This window comes from Triticum aestivum, chromosome 4D, assembly GCF_018294505.1.
Source record: "Triticum aestivum cultivar Chinese Spring chromosome 4D, IWGSC CS RefSeq v2.1, whole genome shotgun sequence".
Classification (NCBI taxonomy): Eukaryota; Viridiplantae; Streptophyta; class Magnoliopsida; order Poales; family Poaceae; genus Triticum; species Triticum aestivum.
The window spans coordinates 361,813,828-361,834,471 of NC_057805.1; positions in this window are offsets into that span (position 1 = coordinate 361,813,828).

Sequence of the window (20,644 nt, forward strand, 5' to 3'; positions counted from 1 at the left end):
TTAACTTTTCGCTTCGGAAGTTGTCGGGAGAACCGAATACAACCTCTAGTATTAGAGAGCCCGTGCAGCGGGCCTCTGGGCCTGGTATTACTCCCTTGAAGGTAGTATTACTGTGGCTGATTTTTGTCGGGTCTATCCCCATTTTGCGGACTGTGTCCTGATATATCAGATTAAGACTACTGCCGCCGTCCATAAGGACTCGTGTGAGATGGTATCCGTTTATTATTGGGTCTAACATCAAGGCAGCCAATCCTTCGTGCCGGATGCTTGTCAGGTGATCCCTGCGATCAAAAGTGATCGGGCAGGCCAACCAGGGGTTGAACTTAGGGGTGACGGGCTCTACGGCGCGTGTGTCTCGGAGTGCATGTTTGCTTCTCCTCTTCGTCACGTGGATCATGTTCACTGTTTTGACCTCTGGTGGGAATTTTTTCTGTCCCCCAGTGCTTTGCTGGCGAGGCTCGTCCTCGTCTTCACTTGGTGTCTCCCTCCCCTTGTGTTCGGCGTTTAGCTTACCGGCCTGCTTGAAGACCCAGCATTCTCTGTGGGTGTGATTTGCAGGTTTATCGGGGGTGCCATGAATCTGACATAGTTTGTCTAGAATCTTGTTTAGGCTGGACGGTCCATCTCTGCTGCCTTTGAAAGGCTTTTTCCGCTGACCCGGTCGAGAGCCCCTGAATCCGGCGTTTACCGCCGTGTTATCTGGGCTGTCTTCTTTATTTCGACGCTTGCTTTTACTGCGTCGTGGTTTTCCATTGCCATCCCTGACTTCGGATGTGCCTGGGTCGCTGGTGCTACTACGGGCTAGCCAGCTATCTTCGCCCGCGCAAAAGCGGGTCATGAGGCTTGTCAGGGCTGCCATTGTTCTCGGTTTTTCTTGGCCGAGGTGTCTGGCGAGCCATTCGTCTCGGACGCTGTGTTTGAAAGCTGCTAAGGCTTCGGCGTCCGGGCAGTCGACGATTTGGTTCTTCTTAGTGAGAAATCTGTTCCAAAGCTTTCGGGCTGACTCTCCGGGCTGTTGAATTATATGACTTAAATCGTCTGCATCCGGAGGTCGGACATAGGTCCCTTGAAAATTAGCCCGAAAAGCATCCTCAAGCTCCTCCCAACTTCCAATTGAGTTTTCGGGGAGGCTCTTCAGCCAGTGCCGAGCTGGTCCTTTCAGCTTGAGGGGCAAGTACTTGATGGCGTGGAGATCGTCTCCGCGAGCCATATGGATATGGAGGATAAAGTCCTCAATCCAGACCCCAGGGTCTGTGGTTCCGTCGTACGCCTCTATGTTCACTGGTTTGAATCCTTCTGGAAATTCGTGGTCCAGCACCTCATCGGTGAAACATAGGGGGTGTGCGGCACCCCTGTATTTGGATGTGTCGTGGCGTTCTGACGGTTGTAGTGTTCGGTTTTGGTTGTGCGCTGGAGCGCGTTTCCTTGATCCGTAGATGGATCTGGTCGCGCCGGTCTTCTGATGCAAGTCCTCACGTGAATCGTGTGCTGACTTATGTGCGGCCTTGTTAGCCGCTCTATCGCGGCCACAAGGTGGTTGATCCGACCGGTCGGCCGTTTTATTTTTCGGCTGTGTGGGCTCTAAGGCCTCATCATCAAATTTAGGCAACAGCTTGCGCTTTGGATAGCTCTTTGTGTGGTAACGACCACCATACTTTTCTTCATTGTCGAGCACTTTGTTCCATCTACTGTTGAGCATATTCTGCACGGCCTTAAGCCTTTGCTTCTGCTTCTTCAGACTCCTCGCGGTGGCAATAAGCCTTCTGCGGAGGTTCTCTTGTTCCAAGTGCCTTTCCGGGATGATGTGTGCATCCTCGTCCGGACTGTTTTCCTCTCTGGAGGGAGGTTGATGAGCTTTATCCTCGGCGTCGCCGTGTTCGGACAGCGGATCCGTACTATGTTCGCCGTTTGCTAGTTCATCCTACTCTGCCGCTGGGTCAATGTGGTCGTCGTTTCCTCTGGAGTCGACTGGGATGTTATTTTCTCTTGCGCTGTTATCGCTGTTTTTGCCGACGCGGGATTTGGAGCGGCGCCTACGCTGACGCTTTGGTTGCTTCTCGAGGGAGCTATACTTCGCTGCATCCTTCCGTTCCTCGTCATTGTTTTCTTTGGGTGTATCCACCATGTATATGTCATGTGATGAAGTGGCTGTCCAGCGCCCTGTGGGCGATGGTTCTTGTTCCTCTCCTGCATCGTCGTCCATGTCATCGATGTCTTCGGAGTCGAAATCGAGCATGTCGGTTAAATCGTCGACAGTGGCTACTAAGTGGGTGGTGGGTGGGTCGCGAATTTCTTCGCCGTCCGCATCCCATTCTAGCCGGACATAATTCGGCCAAGGGTCTCCTCACAGGGAGAGAGATCTTAATGAATTTAGCACATCGCCAAAAGGCGAGTGCTGAAAGATATCCGCGGAGGTAAACTCCATGATCGGCGCCCAATCAGATTCGATGGGCACGGACACAAGCGGCTCGGAGTCCGTGGCCGGGGACGAATCCAACGGTTCGGCAACACGGGTCTCATAGGAGGTGAAGTCAGTATTCGGCGCTATCGCCACTGAGTGTGCGACCTCCGTGGCGGGGTCCATCCACCCGTCCACAGATGGCGCAATTTGTTCCGGATTGAGGGCCGAAGTAGTTGCAGGTGTGATCTCCCGAACACAGTGTGATGGCAGAGCTAAATCATGCTCGTCGTGATTGTGCGGTGCACCTGACATGGGCTCGAATCCGTCGAAGATCAAGTCTCCGCGGATGTCGGCAGTATAGTTCAAGTTTCCAAACCTGACCTGATGGCCAGGGGCGTAGCTATCAATCTGCTCCAGATGGCCAAGCGAGTTAGCCCGCAGTACGAAGCCGCCGAACACGAAGATCTGTCCAGGGAGGAAAACCTCACCCTGGATCGCATCATTGCCGATGATCGAAGGAGCCATCAAGCCTTACGGTGATGGCACAGTGGAACTCTCAATGAAAGCACCAATGTTGGTGTTAAAACCAGCGGATCTCGGGTAGGGGGTCCCGAACTGTGCGTCTAAGGCGGATGGTAACAGGAGGTGAGGGACACAATGTTTACCCAGGTTTGGGCCCTCTCGATGGAGGTAATACCCTACTTCCTGCTTGATTAATCTTGATGATATGAGTATTACAAGAGTTGATCTACCACGAGATCATAGAGGCTAAACCCTAGAAGCTAGCCTATGGTATGATTGTTGTTGTCCTACGGACTAAACCCTCCGGTTTATATAGACACCGGAGGGGGCTAGGGTTACACAGAGTCGGTTACAAGGGAGGAGATCTACATATACGTATTGCCAAGCTTGCCTTCCACGCCAAGGAGAGTCCCATCCGGACACGGGACGAAGTCTTCAATCTTATATCTTCATAGTCCAACAGTCCGGCCAAAGGATATAGTCCGGCTGTCCGAGGACCCCCTAATCCAGGACTCCCTCAACCCTCACGAGGGGCCAAGCCTCGCGAGGCGGATGACGCAAGACCTCTTCAGGAGTGGCCTACTCAGACAAGCTCATGAGGAGCGGAGATATCAAGGCGGGGCAAACCTCACGAGGCCCTCATGACGTGAGCCATGACGATCGGCGCTAGGCGGGCGCCAGCGCATGCTGCGTCCTTGTTTGCTCTTTGGTGCTAAGGAGGCCAGCGCAGGCGAAGAGTACCGAGGCATCAGGCAAAGGTTGCTATATTGGTGCAACGAGACCAAGACCAGGAGGACGGCAAGACGGAGGTCGTCGTGGAGCCCAAGATGGCGTCACCACCAGAGCTTTTCGCAGGCGAAGACCGCTTTTGTCAGGATAGCCTGTACTACCTGTCCCCCTTCAAATTTGCCCGCCGTTGTTGGCTCCCTTCCCGCTCAATATTTGGGAAGAGGACCAAGGCCCCTATAAATAGGTCTAGCCACCATAGTAGAGGGGGGATCGAGTAGTTGATCCAGCTCTCAAGCGCACAAGTCCGCAAGCACAAGAACACCTCAACCTCAGGAGGCTGTTCTTCCCTCTGTACTGTTCATCACCAGCCCAAGAGGAAATCCACCACCACCACACTGGAGTAGGGTATTACACCACAACGGTGGCCCGAACTAGTATAAATCTCGTGTCTCTCTGTGATTGCGAGTTCGTCGAGTTCGTCCGCGAGATCTTAGCGAGCTAGGGCGTAGATCGGTAGGAGGGAAAGACTTCGCGCGCACCCCAGTGTTCGAACCTCAAGGGTTTGCCGGAACCCCACATCCGACAGAGAAGACAAAAAGGAAGAAAGTCTCACATCGACGCGACTAATCAATGCGCTATGGAGATGCCCATCAATTGATGTCAACGCGGGGAGTAGGTATTGCCATGCAACGGATGCACTAGAGCTATAAGTGTATGAAAGCTAAAACTGAAACTAAGTGGGTGTGCATCCAATTTGCTTGCTCATGAAGACCTAGGGCATTTGAGGAAGCCCATCATTGGAATATACAAGCCAAGTTCTATAATGAAAATTTCCACTAGTATATGAAAGTGACAAAATAAGAGACTCTCTATCATGAAGATCATGGTGCTACTTTGAAGCACAAGTGTGGAAAAAGGATAGTAGCATTGTCCCTTCCCCTTTTTTTCTTTTTTTGGGCCTTTCCTTTTTTTATTTGGCCTTTCTCTTCTTTTTTTATTTGGCCTTTCTTTTTTATTTGGCCTTTCTCCTTTTTTTTCACGGGACAATGCTCTAATAATGATGATCATCACACGTTTATTTACTTACAACTCAATATTACAACTGGATACTAGAACAAAGACATGACTCTATATGAATGCCCCCGGCGGTGTACCGGGATGTGCAATGATCTAGCGTAGCAATGACATCAAAAAAGGACAAGCCAAGAAAAAATCATGCTAGCTATCTTACGATCATGCAAAGCAATATGACAATAAATGCTCAAGTCATGTATATGATGATGATGGAAGTTGCATGGCAATATATTTCGGAATGGCTATGGAAATGCCATGATAGGTAGGTATGGTGGCTGTTTTGAGGAAGATATAAGGAGGCTTATGTGTGATAGAGCGTATCATATCACGGGGTTTGGATGCACCAGTGAAGTTTGCACCAACTCTCAAGGTGAGAAAGGGCAATGCATGGTACCGAAGAGGCTAGCAATGATGGAAGGGTGAGAGTGCGTATAATCCATGGACTCAACATTAGTCATAAAGAACTCACATACTTATTGCAAAAATCTATTGGCTATCGAGACAAAGTACTATGCGCATGCTCCTAGGGGATAGATTGGTAGGAAAAGACCATCGCTCGTCCCCGACCGCCACTCATAAGGAAGACAATCAATAAATACCTCATGCTCCAACTTCGTTACATAATGGTTCACCATGCGTGCATGCTACGGGAATCACAAACTTCAACACAAGTATTTCTACAATCCACAACTACCCACTAGCATGACTCTAATATCACCATCTATATACCGCAAAACAATTGCAAGGAATCAAACATATCATATTCAGTGATCTACAAGTTTTATGTAAGATTTTATGACTAACCATGTGAATGACCAATTCCTGTCAACTCTCTAAATAGATATAAGTGAAGCAAGAGAGTTTAATTCTTTCTAAAAAAGATATGCCCATGCTCTAACAAATATAAGTGAAGCAAAATAGCATTCTACAAATGGCAGTTTTCTATGTGTAGGGAAACAGGCAATCCAAACTTCAAAAGATATAAGTGAAGCACATGAAGCATTCTATAAAGCCATACTCAAAACATATAAGTGAAGTGCAAAGAGCATTCTATAAATCAACCAAGGACTATCTCATACCAGCATCATGCATCAAAGAAAAGTGAAAACTAAATGCAAAAGACGCTCCAAGATTTGCACATATCACATGAACGAAACGAATCCGAAAACATACCGATACTTGTTGAAGAAAGATGGGATGCCTTCTAGGGCATCCCCAAGCTTAGACGCTTGAGTATCCTTGAATATTTACTTGGGATGCCTTGGGCATCCCCAAGCTTGAGCTCTTGCCTCTCCTCCTTCTCCTCACATCGAGACCTCCTCGATCTTCGAACACTTCATCCACACAAAACTCAACAGAAAACTCGGTAAGATCCGTTAGTATAATAAAGCAAATCACTACACTAAGTACTGTTGCGAACCAATTCATATTTTGTTTTTGCATTGTAGCTACTGTAATATAACTTATCCATGGCTTAATCCACTGATAGAAATCGATAGTTTCATCAAAACAAGCAAACAATGCATCAAAAACAGAATCTGTCTTAAACAGGACAGTTTGTACTAATCTGAACATTCACCATACTTCTGGTACTCCAAAAATTCTGAAATAATTAGGAAAAATAAAAAAATAGAAAGACAGTGCAAAACATTTCAGAACCGTTTGATGTTCCAGTAAAAAATGTAAAATCGCGGACTACAGCCAAAGTTTCTGTTTCTGCACCGCACAAACCAACAAGCAATCTAAACATCCTAAAGGCAAACCTTGGCACATTATTATTGTTTTTAAACTTTATAAAAGCACACAACAGAAATAAATGACTCTCTAAAACTTCCGGGTTGTCTCCCTGACAGCACTTTCTTTAGAGCCATTAAGCTAGGCATATAGTGCTCAAGTAATGGATCCACCAGGATCCCAAGGTATATCAAAGCCAGTTTTAATTAACAATGATTTGTGATTTAGTAGTGAGGACAAAGTAACATATATCATACAACAACGAAGTCTAACTCTCTTCCTATGCACCGGCATTTCATAAAAGAACAATTCATGCACACATAGTAAAGGCCAATTCATAGTATAAACAGTTTCTTGCAATTTTATCATATTGGAAACATGGAGAGGCGGAGATGTAGTTCCCCTCTCATAATAATTGCAAGTAGGAGCAGCAAGCACATGCATATTATATCTATCAAAATCATCATCTGTAGTAGTAAAACGCAACCCATCAATATAATCCTTAATAAGGGCAAACTTCTCTGATATAGTGTAGTTGGGAGAATTCAAAAGGATAATAGGACTATCGTGCGTGGGTGCAATAGCAACAATTTGATGTTTAACATAAGGAACTATAGCAAGTTCATCTCCATAAGCATAATTCATATTGGCATCTTGGCCACAAGCATAGCAAGCATCATCAAAAAGGGATATTTCAAAAGAATCAACGGGATCATAACAATCATCATAGCAATCATCCTTCGGTAAGAAAGAAGGGACATTAATTAATGTATGAGTTGAAGAGTTACTCTCATTAGAAGGTGGGCACGGGTAGCTAATCCGCTCTTCCTCCTTTTCTTCTTCGCTCTCCTCATCATCTTCTTCATCCAATGAGCCCACAGTTTCATCAATTCCTTCTTCCATAGACTCCTGCAAAATATTAGTCTCTTCTTGGACAACGGAGACTCTCTCAATAAAATCATCAATATTGGAATTGAATTTATAATTCTCATAGCAATATTTAAGTATAGCAAAATTTTCAGGTCTGTAAACAACATCATCAAGATTTTCACACTCTTTAAACAAAGAATCAATTTCATAAGCACCCATAAAAGCAACAAATTCTTCAATTTGTTGAACATCATAGTAATTATAAACACCCTTAGCATACAAAGATACGATTCCATCACTAAACTCACATTGGTAGGGAAGGTGTTTCTTAGGGTTTTCAGAACAACAAGTAACATCATATATTTCACATAAATTCCAAGCATAGCACTTCAAACGATGAATTTGATCCAGTAAAAGTTTCCCTTTTTCAGATAAGCGGTGTCGCACATAACAAGCATGCTCATCTAAAGATTTGCCCTCAACTAAGCTAGTCGGAGTTTCAGCACGAGCACATAGGGATCGAAGATGATCCAAGTAAAAAAGCTTCAGGAGTGTGATAGATTTTGAGTGGTTCTTCAACCATTGGTCTAGTAGGTACAACTAATTTTTTTGGCATTTTATGTTTCCTGCCCATAACTAAAGATAGAAAACAAGAGCACAAAATAAAAACTACTTAGTGAGAAAGCAAACAAGCACACATGAGAATATTCACCCCACGCTATAACTCCCCGGCAACGGCGCCAAAAAAGGTCTAGATAACCCACAAGTATAGGGGATCAATTGTAGCCTCTTTCGATAAGTAAGAGTGTCGAACCCAACGAGGAGCTAAAGGTAGAACAAATATTCCCTCAAGTTCTATCGACCACCGATACAACTCTACGCACGCTTAACGTTCGCTTTACCTAGAACAAGTATGAAACTAGAAGTACTTTGTAGGTGTTGTTGGATAGGTTTGCAAGAATATAAAGAGCACGTAAATAAAAACTAGGGGCTGTTTAGATAATGACACAATAAAGTTAGTATAGCGAGTGTGGAAAAGTGGTGGTAGGAGTTGCGAAATTGTCCCTAAGCAATTGACTACTTTACTAGACCGATAGCAAGTTTTATGTGGGAGAGGCCACTGCTAGCATGTCATCCCTGACTTGGAATTCTATGCACTTATGATTGGAACTATTAGCAAGCATCCGCAACTACTAACATTCATTAAGGTAAAACCCAACCATAGCATTAAGACATATTGGCCCCCCTTCAATCCCGTATGCATCAATTTCTATGCTAGGTTGAAGCTTCTATCACTCTTGCCCTCCAATACATAGTCCTATCAACATACAACTAACCCTATGGTGTGATCCACGCGCGCGCTCATATGATGGGCACCAAAGGATAACACCATAACCATAAGCAAATTAAACCAATCATAGCAATTCACCAATTACCGATAGGACAAAGAAAATCTATTCAGACATCATAGGATGGCAACACATCATTGGATAATAATATGAAGCATAAAGCACCATGTTCAAGTAGAGGGTGCAGCGGGTTGCGGGAGAGTGGACCACTGTAGATAGATGGGGGATGGTGATGAAGATGTTGGTGAAGATGACGGAGGTGTTGGTGTAGATTGCGGTGACGATGATGGCCCCAACGGCGTTCCGGCAACACCGGAAGAGAGGGGGAGAGGGCCCCCCTTATTCTTCTTCTTCCCTGACCTTCTCCCTAGATGGGAGAAGGGTTTCCCCTCTGGTCCTTGGCTTCCATGGCATGGGAGGGGCGAGAGCCCCTCCGAGATTGGATCCATCTCTCTGTCTCTCTCTGTTTCTGCGTTCCAGATTCTGGCCTTTCACCGTTTCTTATATTCCCGGAGATCCGTAACTCCGATTGGGTTGAAATTTGGACATGATTTTTATCCGGATATTGGCTTTCTTGCGGCGAAAGAAGGGCACCAACCGCCTTACGGAGTGTCCACGAGGGCCCAGGGCACGCCTGACCCCCTAGGGCACGCCCCTCCCCCTCGTGAGCCCCTCGGGCATCGTCTCGCGTTGATTCCACTTCCCAAAATTCACATATATTCCAAAAAAATTCTCCATCAGTTTTTATCCCGTTTGGACTCCGCTTGATATGGATTTTCTGCAAAACAAAAAACATGCAACAAACAGGAACTGGCACTGGGCACTGGATCAATATGTTAGTCCCAAAATTAGTATAAAAAGTCGCCAAAAGTATATGAAAGTTGTATAATATTGGCATGGAACAATCAAGAATTATAGATACGACAGAGACGTATCACCTACTGAAAATGTTTACTTTGAAATTCCTTCGGGTATGATAGAGAAACTGCTAGCTAATCCTTTTACAGGAGATGGAACAGTCCATCCTGATTTGCACCTAATCTATGTGGATGAAGTTTGTGGATTATTTAAGCTTGCAGGTATGCCCGAGGATGTTATCAAGAAGAAGGTCTTCCCTTTATCTTTGAAGGGAAAGGCATTGACATGGTTTAGCCTATGTGATGATATTGGATCATGGAACTACAACCGATTGAAATTGGAATTTCATCAGAAGTTTTATCCTATGCATCTGGTTCATCGTGATCATAATTATATATATAACTTTTGGCCTCGCGAAGGAGAGAGTATCGCTCAAGCTTGGGGGAGGCTTAAGTCAATGTTATATTCATGCCCCAGTCATGAGCTCTGAAGAGAAATTATTATTCAAAAAATTTATGCTCGGCTTTTTCTCAATAATTGCTCCATGCTCGATACTTCTTGTACTCGTTTTTTTATGATGAAGACTATTGAATTCAGATGGGATTTATTGGAAAGAATTAAATGCAACTCTGATGATTGGGAACTTGACGAAGGTAAGGAGTCAGGTATAACACCTAAGTTTGATTGTGTTAAATAATTTATGGATACCGATGTTTTCCGTGAATTTAGCACTAAATATGGACTTGAATCTGAGATAGTAGCTTCTTTCTGTGAATCTTTTGCTACTCATGTTGATCTCCCTAAGGAGAAGTGGTTTAAATATCAACCTCCCATTGAAGTAAAAGTAGTTGAACCTATTAAAGTTGAAGAAAAGACTATCACTTATAATGTTGATCCTATTGTTCCTACCGCTTATATTGAGAAACCACCTTTCCCTGTTAGAACAAAGGATCATGCTAAAGCTTCAACTGTGGTCAACAAAAGTAATATTAGAACACCCAAACCCTCTGAGCAAATTAATGTTGAACCTAGTATTGCTATGGTTAAAGATCTCTTGGTCGATAATATTGATGGGCATGTTATTTACTTCTGTGATGAAGCGCTAGAATTGCTAAACCTGATACTAAAGATAAACATAGGCCTGTTGTTGGCATGCCTGTTGTTTCTGTTAAAATAGGAGATCGCTGTTATCATGGCTTATGTGATATGGGTGCTAGTGTCAGTGCAATACCTTATACCTTATATAAAGAAATCATGCATGATATTGCACCTGCTGAGATAGAAGATATTGATGTTATTATTAAGCTTGCCAATAGAGATACTATCTCACCGGTTGGGATTGTTAGAGATGTTGAAGTCTTGTGTGGGAAAATTAAATATCCTACTGATTTTTTTTTCTTGCTTCCACACAAGATAACTTTTGTCCCATTATATTTGGTAGACCCTTCTTGAATACTATTAATGCTAAGATAGACTGCAAAAAGGATATTGTTTCCGTTGGTTTAGTGGATATGTCTCATGATTTTAATTTTGCTAAATTTCGTAGAGAACCCCATGATAAAGAATTGCCTAGTAAAGATGAAATTATTTGTCTTGCTTCTATTGCCGTGCCTCCTAATGATCCTTTAGAGCAATATTTGTTAGACCATGAAAATGATATGTTTATGAATGAAAGAAGGGAAATAGATGAAGTATTCTTTAAAAAGGGACCTATTTTGAAACACAACTTGCCTGTTGAAATTCTAGGGGATCCTCCTCCACCCAAGGGTGATCCCGTGTTTGAGCTTAAACCATTACCAGATACTCTTAAATATGCTTATCTTGATGAAAAGAAGATATATCCTGTTATTATTAATGCTAACCTTTCAGAGCAGGAAGAAGAGGAATTATTGAAAACTCTGAAGAAGCATTGTGCTGCTATTGGATATACTCTTGACGATCTTAAGGGCATTAGCCCCACTCTATGCCAGCACAAAATAAAATTGGAGAAAGACGCTAAACCAGTTGTTGATCACCAACGACGGTTAAATCCTAAGATGAAAGAAGTGATAAGAAAAGAAATACTAAAGCTTCTGGAGGCTGGTATAATTTATAATGTCGCTGATAGTCAGTGGGTAAGTCATGTCCATTGTGTCCCTAAGAAGGGAGGTATTACTGTTGTTCCTAATGATAAAGATGAATTGATCCCACAAAGAATTGTTACAGGTTATAGAATGGTAATTGATTTCTGTAAACTAAATAAAGCTACTAAAAAGGATCATTACCCTTTACCTTTTATTGATCAAATGCTAGAAAGATTACCCAAACATACACATTTTTGCTCTCTAGACGGTTATTCTGGTTTCTCTCAAATACCTGTGTCAAAAGAGGATAAAGAAAAGACCACTTTTACTTGCCGTTTCGGTACCTTTGCTTAGAGACATATGCCTTTTGGTTTATGCAATGCACCTGCTACCTTTCAGAGATGTATGAACGCTATATTCTCTGACTTTTGTGAAAAGATTGTTGAGGTTTTCATGGATGATTTTTCCGTATATGAAACTTCTTTTGATGATTGCTTAAGCAACCTTGATCGAGTTTTGCAGAGATGTGAAGAAACTAATCTTGTCTTGAATTGGGAGAAGTGCCACTTTATGGTTAATGAAGGTATTGTCTTAGGGCATAAAATTTCTGAAAGACGTATTGAAGTTGATAAAGCTAAAGTTGATGCTATTGAAAAGATGTCCTGTCCTAAGGACATTAAAGGTATAAGAAGTTTCCTTGGTCATGCCGGTTTTTATAGGAGGTTCATTAAAGACTTCACAAAAATTTCTAGGCCTCTGACTAATCTCTTACAAAAAGATGTTCGTTTTGTCTTTGATGATGATTGTGTAGAAGCATTTGAAATACTTAAGAAAGCCTTGATTTCTGCACCTATTGTTTAGCCACCTGATTGGAATTTACCCTTTAAAATTATGTGTGATGCTACTGATTATGTTGTAGGTGCTGTTCTAGGACAAAGAGTTGATAAGAAATTAAATGTTATCCAATATGCTAGTAAAACTCTAGACAGTGCCCAGAGAAATTATGCTACTACTGAAAAAGAATTTTTAGTAGTTGTATTTTCTTGTGATAAGTTCAGACCTTATATTGTTGATTCTAAAGTAACTGTTCACACTGATCATGCTGCTATTAAATACCTTATGGAAAAGAAAGATACTAAACGTGGACTTATTAGATGGGTTCTCTTGCTACAGAATTTGATTTACATATTATTGTCTAGGTTAGAGAATATTCTTGATGACCCACTACCTATTGATGATAGCTTTCCTGATGAACAATTAGCTGTCATAAATGCTTCTCGTACTGCTCCATGGTATGCTGATTATGCTAATTACATTATATTGCTAAATTTATAACACCTAGTTTCACATACCAACAAAAGAAAAAGTTTTTCTATGATTTAAGACATTACTTCTGGGATGACCCACACCTTTATAAAGAAGGAGTAGATGGTGTTATTAGACGTTGTGTACCTGAGCATGAACAAGAACAGATCCTACGCAAGTGTCACTCTGAGGCTTATGGAGGACACCACGCTAGAGATAGAACTGCACATAAGGTATTGCAATCCGGTTTTTATTGGCCTACTCTCTTCAAAGATGCCCCTAAGTTTGTCTTGTCTTGTGCTGAATGTCAAAGAATTGGTAATATTAGTAGACGTCAAGAAATTCCTATGAATTATTCACTTGTTATTGAACCATTTGATGTTTGGGGCTTTGATTATATGGGACCGTTTCCTTCCTCTAATGGGTATACACATATTTTAGTTGATGTTGATTACGTTACTAAGTGGGTAGAAGCTATTCCAACTAGTAGTGTTGATCATAACACCTCTATTAAGATGCTTAAAGAAGTTATTTTCCCGGGGTTTGGAGTCCCTAGATACTTAATGACTGATGGTGGTTCACATTTTATTCATGGTGCTTTTCGTAAAATGCTTGCTAAGTATGATGTTAATCATAAAATTGCATCTCCATACCACCCACAGTCTAGTGGTCAAGTAGAACTGAGTAATCGAGAGATCAAATTAATTTTGCGAAAGACTGTTAATAGATCTGGAAAGAATTGGTCCAAGAAACTCGATGATGCATTATGGGCCTATAGAACTGCATATAAAAATCCTATGGGTATGTCTCCGTATAAAATGGTTTATGGAAAAGCATGTCACTTACCTCTTGAACTAGAACATAAGGCATATTGGGCCATTAAAGAGCTCAATTATGATTTCAAACTTGCCGGTGAGAAGAGACTATTTGACATTAGCTCACTTGATGAGTGGAGAACCCAAGCTTATGAGAATGCCAAACTGTTTAAAGAAAAAGATAAAAGATGGCATGACAAAAGGATACAAAAGCGTGAGTTTAATGTAGGTGATTATGTTTTGCTATACAACTCTCGTTTAAGATTTTTTGCAGGAAAACTCCTGTCTAAATGGGAAGGTCCTTACGTTATCGATGAGGTCTATAGTTCCGGTGCCATAAAATTCAACAACTTCGAAGGCACAAATCCGAAGGTGGTGAACGGTCAAAGAATCAAACATTATATCTCAGGTAATCCCATAGATGTTGAAACTAATGTTATTGGAACCGTAACCCCGGAGGAATACATAAGGGACACTTCCCAGAATGTTTCAGACTCCGAAAAGGAATAGGTATGTGGTACGGTAAGTAAACCGACTCCAAAACAGTTCTAATGGCAATTTTTCTCCGTTTTGGAATATTTACGAAAATAGGAAAAATAAGAAGTAGTCCGGGAAGGACACGAGGGTGGAGGGCGCGCCCTACCCCCTGGGCGCGCCCCCTGCCTCGTGGGCACCTCGTGTGCCCTCTGGACTCCGTTTTCTTGCACGATACTTCTTTTGCTCGGTAAAAATTCATTATATAATCTCCCGAAGGTTTTGACCCTCGTATCATGCAAATACCTCCTGTTTTTGTTTCGAGCTGTTTTTCTGACAGATCCAGATCTCCATGACGTAACCAAGCGCCCCCAAGGACAAGTTCTTCGAGAAGATCATCAACCCCTACCTCGCGGAGGTGCTGCAACACCCTCAAACCATCGAGATGCGTGAGGGGTTGCTGCACATCCGCGATGTTGAGGGACCAAGGAGGACCGGAAGCATGGAGACAAGACTCGAAGCAATGGAGCAACAAGTTTTCAAGTGCCAAGAGATGGTGGAATGTGGACTCGACGCCAACCACATAATGATCACGGAGTTCACCAACAACCACAAGCTAGATGCCAAGAACATTGGGGAGACCATCTTCAAGCTTCACGAGAAAATCGAGCACCTCCAAGCCAAGATCTATGACCTGCAAAACCAAAACTGTGAGTATGAATATAGATTCAAGAGGATGAGTTTGGCTGCAGATTTGAGGATCCCGGAGACTCGATCATCCTTCTATGATGGTGAGCCTATGCCTTGGAAGATGGACGACAAGCCTACATCATCAACAACTCCATCATCACCACCTCCGAGGAAAGAGAGATAAGCACATGGGTACGTGCACTCCCCTTGGCAACTGCCAAGCTTGGGGAGGTTCCCCGGTATCGTATCACCATCACACTTCTATCTTTACCGTTTTTCTTAGTTCGATGCTTTTGGTAATAACTTGATCTAGTAGAATAAAGTTTTAGTATGATCTAGTTTTGAGTTTTGCTTTACGATCCTTCTATGTAATCGAGCCCGTGAGCTATATATATATAATAAAGATTAGTCTTGAGTCGAGGGCTTGGTTATCTTGCTATAATCTTGAGGGTATAACAGTAAAAAGAAAGAGTAAAAAGAAATAAAGAGATCATATTGATCTTATGGAGCGTAATGACTTCACATATAAAGAGTATGATGAATAAAAGTTGTTCAGAGTTGACAAACATAGTTTTGGTCATCGTTGCAATTAATAGGAAATAATAAAGAAAGAGAGGTTTTCACATATAAATATACTATCTTGGACATCTTTTATGATTGTGAGCACTCATTAAAATATGACATGCTAAAAAGTTGATGTTGGACAAGGAAAACAACATAATGGGTTATGTTTTCGTATATTCGAAATAAAGTATATTGTCATGGATCATCCAACATGTTGAGCTTGCCTTTCCCCCTCATGCTAGCCAACTTCTCTGCAACAAGTAGAGATACTACTTGTGCTTCTGAATATCCTTAAACCCAGTTTTGCCATGAGAGTCCACCATATCTACCTGTGCATTGAGTAAGACCTTCAAGTAAGTTGTCATTGTTGCATGCAATACAAATTGCTTTCTAAGTATGTATGATCTATTAGTGTGGAGAAAATAAGCTTTATACGATCTTGTGATATGGAAGAAATAAAAGCGACGGACTACATAATAAAGGTCCCTATCACAAGTGGCAATATAAAGTGACATTCTTTTGCATTAAGATTTCGTGCATCCAACCATAAAAGCACATGACAACCTCTGCTTCCCTCTAGGAAGGGCCTATCTTTTTTTTGCTTTATGTCTTATGCAAGAGTCGCGGTGATCTTCACCTTTCCTTTTTACACTTTATCCTTTGGCAAGCACATTGTGTTGGAAAGATCCTGATATATATACCCAATTGGATGAAAGTTATCATAAACTATTATTGTTGACATTACCCTTGAGGTAAAAGGTTGGGAGGCAACACTATAAGCCCCTATCTTTCTCTGTGTCCGATTAAAACTCCATACCCATAAGTATTGCGTGAGTGTTAGCAATTGTGAAAGACTAAATGATAGTTGAGTATGTGGACTTGCTGAAAAGCTCTTATATTGACTCTTTTCGATGTTATGATAAATTGCAATTGCTTCAATGACCGAGATCATAGTTTGTTAGTTTTCAATGAAGTTTCTGAGTCATACTTGACATTGTGAATAGATTGTTACTTTAGCATAAGAAATCATATGACAATATATATATATATATATATATATGTTGCTGTTATAAGAATGATCATGATGCCCTCATGTCCGTATTTTATTTTATGGACGCCTCTATCTCTAAACATGTGGACCTATTTTTTCGTTATCGGCTTCCGCTTGAGGATAAGCGAGGTCTAAGCTTGGGGGAGTTAATACGTCCATTTTGCATCATGCTTTTATATCGATATTTATTGCATTTTGGCCTGTGATTACACATTATGTCATAATACTTATGCCTTTTCTCTCTTATTTTACAAGGTTTACATGAAGAGGGAGAATGCCGGCAGCTGGAATTCTGGGCTGGAAAAGGAGCAAATATTAGAGACCTATTCTGCAGAACTCCAAAAGTCCTGAAACTCCATGAAAGTTAGTTTTGGAATATATTAAAAATATTAAGAAAGCACCAGAGGGAGGCCACACCCTGTCCACGAGGGTGGGGGCGCGCCCTACCCCCTGGGCACGCCCCCCTACCTCGTGGAAGATCATATGTTCAGATCCTTTATGCATATTAATACCCCTCTGATTATGAACATGAATATGATTTGTGGGTAGTTATGTTTGTTCCTGAGGACATGGGAGAAGTCTTGCTATAAGTAGTCATGTGAATTTGGTATTCGTTCAATATTTTGATGAGATGTATGTTGTCTTTCCTCTAGTGGTGTTATGTGAACGTCGACTACATGACACTTCACCATTCTTTGGGCCTAGAGGAAGGCATTGGGAAGTAATAAGTAGATGATGGGTTGCTAGAGTGACAGAAGCTTAAACCCTAGTTTACGCGTTGCTTCGTAAGGGGATGATTTGGATCCATATGTTTCATGCTATGGTTAGGTTTACCTTAATACTTCTTTTGTAGTTGCGGATGCTTGCAAGAGGGGTTAATCATAAGTGGGATGCTTGTCCAAGGAAGGGCAGTACCCAAGCACCGGTCCACCCACATATCAAATTATCAAAGTAACGAACGTGAATCATATGAGCGTAATGAAAACTAGCTTGACGATAATTCCCATGTGTCCTCTGGAGCGTTTTCCTTTATATAAAAGTTGTCCAGGCTTGTCCTTTGCTACAAAAAGGATTGGGCCACCTTGCTGCACCTTGTTTACTTTTGTTACTTGTTACCCGTTACAAATTACCTTATCACAAAACTATCTGCTACCGATAATTTCCGTGCTTGCAGAGAATACCTTACTGAAAACTGCTTGTCATTTCCTTCTGCTCCTCGTTGGGTTCGACACTCTTACTTATCGAAAGGACTACGGTAGATCCCCTATACTTGTGGGTCATCAACGTGCTTATGGAAAGAACTTGCATGACATCTTTTGTCCTACCCTCTCGTGGCAGCAGGGTCCATATTGGAAACTAAGGGATATTAAGGCCTCCTTTTAATAGAGAACCGGAACAAAGCATTAACACATACTGAATACATGAACTCCTTAAACTACGGTCATCACCGGGAGTGGTCCCGACTATTGACACTCTGGGGTTGCCGGATCATAACACGTAGTAGGTGACTATAACTTGCAAGATCAGATCTAAAACATGGATATCATTATGATAACATAAACGGTGCTGATCTGAGTTCATGGCACCCGGGCCCAAAGTGACAAGCATTAAGCATGGAAAAGTCATAGCAACATCAATCTTAGAACATAGTGGATACTAGGGATCAAGCCCTAACCAAACTAACTCGATTACATGATGAATCTCATCCAACTCCTCACTGACCAGCGAGCCTACGAAGGAATTACTCACTCCCGGTGGGGAGCATCATGGAATTGGCGATGGAGAAGGGTTGGTGATGATGAAGAACGAAGATCCCCCTCTCCGGAGCCCCAAACGAACTCCAGATCTGGCCTCCCAATGAAGAACAGGAGGCGTGATAACCCACAAGTATAGGGGATCAATTGTAGCCTCTTTCGATAAGTAAGAGTGTTGAACCCAACGAGGAGTTAAAGGTAGAACAAATATTCCCTCAAGTTCTATCGACCACCGATACAACTCTACGCACGCTTAACGTTCGCTTTACCTAGAACAAGTATGAAACTATTTGGCAATAATAAATCTATGAGTACTTTGCGGGAATAAAACTACGAATAAATTGCAAGGTAATAAAAGTGGATAGCTTTCGTCAACAAGAAAGTCATTTGTCCCTAGGCAATCGACAACAAGTACCGGTAATCATTCTTGTAATTTTATATGAGGGAGAGGCATGATCTAACATACTTTCTCTACTTGGATCATATGCACTTATGATTGGAACTCTAGCAAGCATCATCCGGAACTACTAAAGATCATTAAGGCCGTGAAACCCAACCATAGCATTAAGTATCAAGTCCTCTTTATTCCGATACGTCATACCCCACCTACTCGGGTTTAAGTTTCTGGCACTCTCGTAACCCACTGTAAGTGAACCATGAACATATTGCAACACCCTACAGTGAGGGCCCCTCACATTTGCGCGAGACGAAGGGCACCGTAGGACAGCACCATAAATAAAATATACAATCATACCAACCAAGATCATGATTAACCCAAAGGACAAAACGGATCTGCTCAAACATCATAGGATAACCATAGATCATTGGGAAATAATATATGGAGTGGAGCACCATGTTTAAGTAGAGATTACAGCGGGGAGAAGAGGTGTTACACCACTGCATAGAGGGGGAGAGAGTTGGTGTTGATGGTAGCAAGATTGTTGATGTAGATCGTCATCCCGATCGTTGCCCCGGTGGCACTCCGGCGCCACCGGAAGCCAGGGGGAGAGAGCCCCCCTCCTTCTTCTTCTTCCTGGGCCTCCCCCCAAGATGGGAGGAGAGTTCCCCCTCTGGTCCATGGTCTCCACGGCAGCGGAGGGGCGGGAGCCCCTCCGAGATTGGATCTCCCTCTCTGTTCTCTTCTGTTTTGCGTTCCCAGATCTGGCCGAAAACCGTTTCTTATATTCCCGGAGATCCGTAACTCCGATTGCGCTAAGATTTTAACACGATTTTTTTCCGGATATAAGCTTCCTTGCGCCCGAAGTAGTGCTCCAACTGATGTTCGAGGAGGGCATAACCCACCACCGCACGCCAGAGGCCTCTGGCGCGCCCTGGTGTCTTGTGGGATGTGTGGGCCTCCGTTTGCGATGATTCCAACTCTGAAAAATCATATATATTCCAAAATAATTCTCAGTGAAATTTTATTGCATGTGGACTTCGTTTGATACGGATACTCTGCGATACAAAAAACATGCAGAAAACAAGAACTAGCACTGGCATTGGATCAATAGGTTAGTCCAATAAATCATATAAAAACTTGCCAAAAACATGTGCAAGTTGAATAATATTAGCATGAAACAATTAAAAATTATAGATACGATGGAGACGTATCAGCATCCCCAAGCTTAATTCCTGCTCGTCCTCGAGTAGGTAAATGATAAAAAAGATAATTTTTGATGTGGAATGCTACCCAGCATAAACTTGATCATATATCTAATCATGGCATGAATATTAAGGCATAAGTGATTCAAAGCAATAGTCTATAATTTGACGTAAAGACATCAATACTCAAGCATCCCAACAAACAATCATGTCTTTCAAAATATCAACACTAAAGAAAGTTATCCCTACAAAATCATATAGTCTTGTCATGCTTTGTCTTCTTAACACAAAGTATTTATCATGCACAACCCCGATGACAAGCCGAGCAATTGGTTCACACTTTTTAACGCGCTTCAGCTTTTTCAACCCTCACGCAATACATGAGCGCAAGCCATGGATATAGCACTACAGGTGGAATAGAGTAGGGGTAAATATAAAGAAGACAAAAAAGTAGAAAGTCTCACATCGATGCGGCTAACCAACGGGATATGGAGATGCCCATCAATTGATATCAATGCGAGGAGTAGGGATTGCCATGCAACGAATGCACTAAGAGCTATAAGTGTATGAAAGCTCAATATGAAAACTAAGTGGGTGTGCATCTAATCCTATAATGAAAAATTCCCACTAGTATATGAAAGTGACAACATAGGAGACCCTCCATATGAAAAACATGGTGCCACTTTGAAGCACAAGTGTGGTAAAAGATACTAACAATGCCGCTTCTCTCTTTGTTTATTATTTTTCTTTTTTCCTTCTTTTTTATTTTTCTTTTATTTTTCTTTTATT